Here is a 7796-nt window from a genome sequence, read left to right on the forward strand (position 1 = left end):
CTTTTTGGCTTGGCAGGGCATGAATGTGGCTTTGCGAAGGGGTGCGCACGACGAATGGGTGGGCGAGAAAAATTGGCGCAGTTTTTCTTCCGCTGCCTCCCGTCTCGGCAGGTGGGTTCAATCCAACTGTGACAGTCAGTTGGTGATTGCCAGAGAAGATTTTTTTTACGGTAAGCATTCCAAGAATCGCGCCAAATGCAAAGGCCGATTGGTGGCTGCTCAACACGATGTGGTTGTTGGAACTAACTACCTATATTTAGACAAATAGGAGAACCTAAGTAGAATGCACCGTATGCTTAAAGCACAGCGTGTGTGGTTCGCTGGCATAACATTGAACTAGATTGAACTATGGTATATATTAATATTTATTTTGTGTTGTGGAGGTCTGGCTAAACTCTACGGGCCGCAGATTTCGAAAAAGTCTGCCAGAGGGAAGGGGGTCGCTCTGGATGGTGTGATGCGACGAGCCGGGCTCAACAGCCGGGGAACGATTTTCACAAAATCCGGTCAATTTGTGTGCTTTGCGGACGACATGGACATTGTCGCTAAAACATTTGGAACGGTGGCAGAGCTTTACACCCGCCTGAAACGCGAAACAGCAAAGGTCGGACTGGTAGTGAATGCCTTAAAAACAAAGTACATGCTGATAGGCGGAACCGAACACGACCGGATCCGTCTGGGTAGTAATGTTACGATAAACGGGGATACTTTCGAGGTGGTGGAGGAATTCGTCTACCTCGGATCCTTACTGACGGCTGACAACAACGTGAGCCGTGAAATTCGGAGGCGCATCATCAGCGGAAGTCGGGCCTACTACGGGCTCTAGAAGAAACTGCGGTCGAAAAAGATTCACCCACGCACCAAATGCACCATGTACACAACGCTAATAAGACCGGTGATCCTCTACGGGCACGAGACATGGACCATGCTCGAGGAGGACCTACAGCACTCGGAGTTTTCGAGCGACGCGTACTAAGAACGATTTTCGGCGGTGTGCAGGAGAACGGTGTTCAGGGATGGAAAATGATGAAGATTGCAGCTGAGTAGGCACAAACCAAAACAAACATACTCGTGAACAACAGGGGCCCGAGAATACTCGCACTTCTTTATTCGTGAGTAAACGAAGCTGGCAAGCACTCGCATGTGATTCGCGAAGCTTCGTGAGTTTTTTTTGCATTTTGACGAATAACGCATTTTTACGATTGGTAGTGCTGCTTTTCAGGAACAATGAAGCATAAAGCATCAGTTTATGTTGGATAATCACTGGATTTGCTATTATAACCACAACAAAATTCACTTCCCGCACCTCCACTAATTATTCACGAATAAAAGCTCATGAGTGTTTCTGTTTCGGTTTTGCATCTTACTCACGAAGCAGGTGGGTGCGAATAAACTCACATACTGTTTACTCTCGGAATCGTGAGTACGCCTTGTGTTGGTTTTACACTCGCGAATTGCTTCATGAGGAGAGTAATTCCATCACTGGTGGCGGAGAAGGATGAACCACGAGCTCGCTGCACTTTTCGGCGAACCCAGCATCCAGAAGGTGGCCAAAGCCGGAAGGATACGGTGGACAGGACATGCTGAAAGAATGTCGGACAACAACCCTGCAAAGCTGGTGTTTGCAACTGATCCGGTTGGCACAAGAAGGCGTGGAGCGCAGAGAGCACGATGGGCGGACCAGGTGGAGCGTGACTTGGCGAGCATTGGGCGCGACCGAGGATGGAGAGCGGCAGCCACAAACCTGTAACGATAATTGTTCCAAGCACTGTGCGCAAAATCTGCTTGCCTCTGATTGGTTATTAAAATATAAGTGTTCCCGCCAACCACAAACTTTTGCGTCTCAAAGTAGGTAGGAAAGCCTCCGCGCAAATGATATGAATAGAGGCCTCATAACGCAAACCGAGATCATTGTGTGCAAACCTGTGACGAAGAACTGTCCAGCCTCCAGAGCAGCTAGCAGAGCAGATCCTACCTGCAGAGGAGCACAGTGTTTGTGTGTCCAGCAATCGTGCTGAAGCCGACGAGGGACCCAGTCCAGTCGAGCAGCAACCAGCCTACCTGCAACCCCAACGAAGCCGGCGGCAGCGAGGTGGAGTTCAACTCGCTGAGGGCCTGGTTTCTCAAATTGTATTTTTTTTTTGCATGAAACCAGAAGAAGAGTTATATTCAGGTTATTTTTCCCAACTAGTTGCCACCCCACCGGTGTCCACCGATACGTGTGAGCTTTTGGTTGCATCGATTTTGTACAGCAAGCTGCAGATATCCTGAGCAACTTGCAAGTGAAGGAGAAGATTTGTGCACGTGACTACAAACCGACGTAAGTCATCCAAAGCTGTGTGTAGTAATTGCGACCTTTTCGTACAGTGCCCTGAAACGCAGTCGGTTTTTATTGTATCCTGGAAGACCCGACTGACCGGCGGACCAGTGCAGATCGTTGTTGCTGTCTGTTCCTGCCTCGCGTGAATAGGTCGTCGCGGAAAACCAGATAAGTGGCATGCATGCATGAAAAACAGTGAAAAGCCAGTAATCGTGCACGAACTTTTAACTTTCTGGCAAATGGTTTGCGCGTAGTTAGAATATCACCTAGATTTGTAAGCTAAAAATGTGAATAAGTTTTTTCGAATAATTGGCCAATATACGCAGTGGTTTAATGTGGCTGAGAACACATTTTGATGAATATAGTAGTTTTTTGGTATGTTTAATTAACTTTGTTTTATTATTTTGTGCAACGGTGTTTTGAGCAGTTTCTCTAATAAATCAAGTGTGGTCGGACCTACGACTGGCCGACAGCTAGCGGGCAACCTAAATTGAGGTTCCGGCAATCCAACTTTTGGATTGGCGCTTAAGCTGGATTTTTTCCAACGAGATTTTGCTGCAATTCGGGCATTCGTTATTTTTGCTGGAGGTTTCTGTGGTCCCACCGGGAAAAAAACGTTAGGGGAGGGAGTGCATCTGAGATAACCAAAATGAGCATACGAATGTTATGGGCAGCTTACCTTACTTACCTACAGGTCAGACAAAGGTCTGAGTGACATCTGCTGTACAAAGGTGTCGTCTCCATTCTACTCGGTCTCGGTCCACAAATTCTTCAACCGCGTCGATTCCATCACCGTCGATAGAAATTTGGGATGGCGGGTGCGGTGATTCATCCCTGGAGCCCATTGCCATCATGTACTTTGTCTTCGACACATTAATGACTAATCCAATTCGCCTGGCTTCGGTCCTTAGTCGGATGTACGTTTCCGCCATCGTCTCAAATTTACGAGCTATAAAGTCAATATCATCAGCGAAACCAATCAGCTGAACGGACTTCGTGAAAATCTTTCCACTCGTGCTTATCCCCGCTCTCCTTATTACACCTTCTAACGCAATGTTGAACAGCAAGCATGAAAGAACATCACCTTGCCATAACCCTCTGCGAGATTCGAAGGAACTCGAGCGTATCCCTGATACTCGAACTACGCACATCACTCGATCTATCGTCGCCTTGATTAATCATATCAGTTTCTCCGGGAACCCGTAGGGGTAGGCGGGGCAATATGGACACCCGGGCAGAATGGACACCCTCAATATTTTGAAATATGCTAACTTTTTCGAACTTTTAATGAATGGAGAATATAGTCCATTTGTCTAAAACGTAGTTTCAGGAAAGAAACATTCGAAATTAAAATTATACTTGATTTTACACGAAAAAGTTGTGTCCTCCGTTTTTTTGTGCATGGAAATTATAATTTTCACGCCATCTAAAATAAGATTTAGTGATTAATTTATTGCAGGTCAAAAAAAACCTGATATTTCTAGAACACATGCAAGTTGTTTTGCTGTATCTACTTGCTTAACATGTTTATATTTTCTTCTTTGTTATATTAAAAATCAAGTTTGGAAATATCTTCTGCTGCCGGGGCAAAATGGACACTCACCTTTTTGAAAGAAGCGGCAAGGGAAAAATATAACCTAAATCACAAACCAACCAAATTCTTCGATTTCAGTATATTTTCGGTTGAATGTTCACTATAATAGACATAGGGTGAAACAAATTGGTCAAAAAGCGACAGCAGTGGAAAATAGTTGTTCTAAGCACAGCTGTACATGCCGAACGAAGCTTTATCCAAAACAGCCTGAATTTAAATTAACTGAAAAAAACTGAACTATTTCGGCGTATTATTCATCCATAATAGTTGTTTTGTAATGAAATGACTTTATAGGTGTAAATAATGTACGAAATTCGTAAAAGTCTCATGGTGTCCATATTGCCCCATGGGGGTGTCCATTCTGCCCCGTATGCTTGAAGACGGTCATGAAAAACTAACATTTTTCATAAAACTTTTTGAAGTGGATAAATCATTTTTCTTCGTGAGAATTCTTATGCAATAGATGCTAAATAGACTACAAAAGGATACATGTATCAAAAAACTAAACTTTTTTGACATCTTGCCAAGTAAAGTTGGCAAAAACCTTAGGGTGTCCATATTGCCCCGCCTACCCCTATTCGTGCATAATCTGCCATAACTGTTCTCGATCGATTGTATCATACGCCGATTTGAAATCGATGAACAAGTGATGTGTGGGCACGTTGTATTCGAGGCATTTCTGCAACACCTGGCGGATGGTGAACATCTGGTCCGTTGTAGCGCGTTCACCCATGACTCCAGCCTGATATTGCCCCACGAACTCTCTTGCAATCGGTGATAGACGGCGGCATAAAATTTGAGATAGTATCTTGTAGGTAGCGCTCAGTAGTGTGATCGCGCCGTAGTTCCTGCAATCCAACTTGTCGCCCTTTTTGTTGATGGGACACACGATACCTTCCATCAACTCCTCCGGTAATACTTCCTACTCCCAAATCTTGGTAATGACCCATTGTAATGCTCTCACCAGTACTTCTCCACCGTATTTTAGTAACTCGCATGGTAGTTGATCTACTCCAGCGGCTTTGTTGTTTTTCAACCGGCTAACCTCCTCTTGGAGGTTAGGGGCTGGAAATCTTTCGTCCTGCGCACGTACTCCTAGATCTTTTACCACGCCACATTCGGTGCTTGCAACGTCGCCATTGAGGTGCTTATTGTAATGCTGCCGCCACCTCTCGACCTTCTCTCGCTCGCTCGTGAGAATATTCCCGTGATGTCTCTTCACATGTCGGCTTGTAGCACAAAGCCTTTGCGCGAGCGGTTCAGCTTCTCGTAGAACATTCGTGTGTCCTTAGCGCGGTATAGCTCTTCCATCGCTTCGCGATCTCGTTCTTTCTGCTGGCGCTTCTTCATCCGGAAGACTGAGTTCTGCCTGTTCCGCGCCTGTCTGTAACGTGCCTCATTCGCTCTCGTACGGTGTTGCAGCATTCTCGCCCATGCTGCATTCTTCTCGCTGTTCAACTGTTCACATTCGCCGTCGCACCAGTCGTTTCTGTGATTCGGAGTCGCGAAGCCTAGTGCTGTAGCCGAGGTACTACCTATGGCGGATCGGATGTTCCTTCAGCCATCTTCAAGTGTAGCTGCACCAAGCTGCTCTTCCGTTGGTAGGGCCACTGCTAACTGCTGCGCGTAGTCTTGAGCCACTTCTACGTTACGCAGCTGCTCGATGTTGAGTCGCGGCGTTCGACTTCGACGCGTGGTGATAACTGTCGAAAGTTTTACAGCTACTAAGTAGTGATCCGAATCTATATTCGCACTGCGGTTTGTGCGGACATTGGTTATATCCGAGAAGAATTTACCGTCGATTAGAACGTGATCGATTTGGTTTTCTGTTTGATGGTCGGGTGATCTCCAGATGGCTTTGTGGATATCTTTGCGGGGGAAGAAGGTGCTTCGGACTACCATACCACGGGAGGTTGCAAAGTTTACGCATCGCTGGCCGTTATCATTCGATACGGCGTGCCGACCACCCGATCACACATTGTCGCATTTTGCCAAACACTATACATCCTGTTCCCAGTTCATTGGTGGCGCGACAGCTTTGGTAGAAGGTAGTCGCTCGATGTCCGCTTTCCACATTTTCTGTCCAATCCAACAAACTTCCTGCAACGCCACGATGTCGAGGTTGCGGGGATGTAGTTTGTCGTACATTACCCTGTCACATCCTGCGTAACCAAATGACTTGCAATTCCATGTTCCTGCATGTTCCTACGTCAACACTCCTGTCTCGCCGGAGGGCTATCGTGCCAGTTCTATTTAACGTCCCAACCAACACTTGGACGATCACGCTGATGGGGCTACCACCTTGGATCTAGCTGGGCGTGATGCAGCATTTCTTACTCAGCCGCTGGATATCAGAACACTCTCCTTATCGACTCACCGTTTTACAGCCCACTCTCCTATAATGCGTTGTCCTTACGCATTATAGGTATATGTCACTAATAAACACTACTCACTACATGGTTTAACGGACCATGTCACGAAGCGGAATAACGCGGCGGACTTACTTCAAGACGATAGCCTTGCTGGTGATAACCAGAAGGGTCGCTTATGGATTCTTCAAACTTAGTAGTCGATAGCCAGATTGGAGACGTCCAATTGGGTCGAGCTAATTCTTTATTCATCAGATACACCTGTCCCTTTCACACATTTCAAGGTTCAATACATTTCAAGGTTTAACATAACAAATAGCTTAATACATAGGTGAGACGACTGGAGTGACAAATAACCAAAAATGCTTATGGTTTGTTTTACGTTAAGCCAGGCGCTAGGCATGCAATTTGATCCTTCCACGCCGCATGCTATCGGCCCTCGTACCTCACAAGCAGAAATGGAGAGAGAGTCGATAGAACGATGCACTCGTGGTTAATGACTTCTATATGTTGTGTTGATATTGCATAACAGTGCGCTTTTGCACTTGTTTGTTATTTTCGGTGTGGGTATGATTGGTTTGCTACAGTCATATAGAAGTCATTTTGGGCTAAACGGGCAGTGGCAACTATATTGCCACCTAGATTTTTGAGAGTTTCTTTCAAACAAAAATTGTTTTGTACACGTAATCATGTATATAATCATTTCCATGATAGTATGCGTTGACAACTCTTCTAGTTTTCTCGGCCTTATAAAGGGTTAAAGAGTTTATCCCTACTTCAAATATCTTTTTTGTATCCCAGAAATACTGGTTCCAAGCACCACCACATATTACTTTTTTATCCATCCACCATATGCATGCATTACAGTCTCAATGAACACTTCACTGCAGTCCAACACCGGTCTTACGGTCTGCAAAAATGTAAATGCTGCTACGAATGAGTTCTCTTCTACAATCAAGAGCTTCCCATTTAAATGAGCATTCCAGTGCACTGGGCCATCATCGCATGTTGTCGTCATATCGTACGGCCTCTATCCTCTCTATCTGCACTATCCTTGCTAGGTTTGTACAGCATCATCGGCCTATGTAGGCTACCAAGTGCACATCATATCGCATCCCATTTGGAAACAATATTCTAGCTATTTGACCCCCCATAATTAACTAAACGCTTACATTTAACCATCACCCGCACTCAGTCATCCGTTGTCATCGTCGTCGTCGCAAAACTGAAGCAAAGCGTAACAAGGACAACGATGAGGATGATGACGACGACGACGACGACCATCACCACCATCGTCAACGACCAGCAGTGGAAAACGTTCTCTCTGGGGTGTGAGACAGGAAAAGCTGTTCCGCCTTCGGTGCTGCTGCTGCTGTAAGCCGGCAGGAAGATGATTTGGCACCAGTTAGCAGTAGAGCTTGCAGAGGGTGGGCATGACGGTGGAAAGCCATGTGACAACCCACACATGGTGGGCGGCCGGTGGGGGGTGCCCATCACCTTGTACTTTTTCTGA

The 7796-nt window shown here is 45.9% G+C and overlaps 1 long non-coding RNA gene across 1 annotated transcript; it reads left to right on the top strand.

Annotated features, from left to right (window-relative positions):
- Positions 1 to 2173: 2173 nt before the first annotated feature.
- LOC134287024 (uncharacterized) lies at positions 2174 to 2592 on the top strand. The gene is made up of 2 exons (XR_009996964.1): positions 2174 to 2320; positions 2368 to 2592. It is a non-coding gene; the product is annotated as an uncharacterized LOC134287024 (long non-coding RNA).
- Positions 2593 to 7796: the final 5204 nt, after the last annotated feature.

The sequence above is a fragment of the Aedes albopictus genome, chromosome 2, assembly GCF_035046485.1.
Source record: "Aedes albopictus strain Foshan chromosome 2, AalbF5, whole genome shotgun sequence".
NCBI lineage: Eukaryota > Metazoa > Arthropoda > Insecta > Diptera > Culicidae > Aedes > Aedes albopictus.